Raw genomic sequence first — 1,005 nt, 5'->3', positions numbered from 1 at the left:
ACGTAGTTTTGAAGAGACAGAGAAGATAAAAGCAGCTGAGTGAAGCAACGGTGTGCTAAAGACTCGAGGGAAAACCGGACGGCGGCCCGCCAAGACGAGCGCACGTGGCTGGAACAAAGACGACACAGAGATAGGCTGAATCTCATTTCTCTATCTTACCCCTACCCCTTCCTCCTCCCCCTAGGTTTTGCACGTTCACTCGAGATTAAGGGCTGTCCCAATACTTATATTGAGCTAGGGGTAGACAAAGGAGTATATGGTCCTTGTAACCGAGTGAGGACGCTAGTTTACTTGAAACCGAGGGTTTATACATACACATTCCGCTAAAAGCAATAATGCCTGCCGCAAAGAGACCCTTAAATAATTGATTTAAAAATTACGACAGTCATGTTTTGTGCTCTGTATGGTCCTGCTAATATATACTTGCAACCATGTTCTTAATTGAAACTTTTTAAAAATCGCAAGCTTACTATGCTAACGCTAATTGCTAACTGCTACCGTTATGTTACATTGATGATTTGCTCAACAGTCCCTCATTTTTCTGCCTTGAATGGACTCCATGCATGTCTACAGTTTTAACCATTAGCAGAGAATTTCGTTTGATCTCAGTGCACAACGCTACTTGCTTTGGAGACATCACTACATGCTTTACATACTGTATACTGTCCCGTATCACACGCAGCAGCTGATCCACTTTTTGGCTGAAAACGAGCCTTTCTTAAATCATGTGTTCATGTTGTACCCATTTGTTTTTGCATTGGTACTGTATTATTGTAATCATTTGTATTGAATTCCTGTTCATGCACTTGTATATTGTTGTTGGTTATGATACGGGACACTGATGAAAGAAATGTGAGGGAAAGGTTACTGACCAACAGGCATCAGACTGGTCTGGAATATCAGAATAGTTCTAGTTTATTTGTTTGTGTTTTCTTTTTTAGTTTTACACATTTGAGTGCCTTTTTGTGTGTGACATGTAAGTTATGGTTCTAATAGTTGATAATG

The sequence above is a fragment of the Etheostoma spectabile genome, chromosome 20, assembly GCF_008692095.1.
Source record: "Etheostoma spectabile isolate EspeVRDwgs_2016 chromosome 20, UIUC_Espe_1.0, whole genome shotgun sequence".
Taxonomy (NCBI): domain Eukaryota; kingdom Metazoa; phylum Chordata; class Actinopteri; order Perciformes; family Percidae; genus Etheostoma; species Etheostoma spectabile.
Note: the sequence above shows the minus strand (reverse complement) of the source record.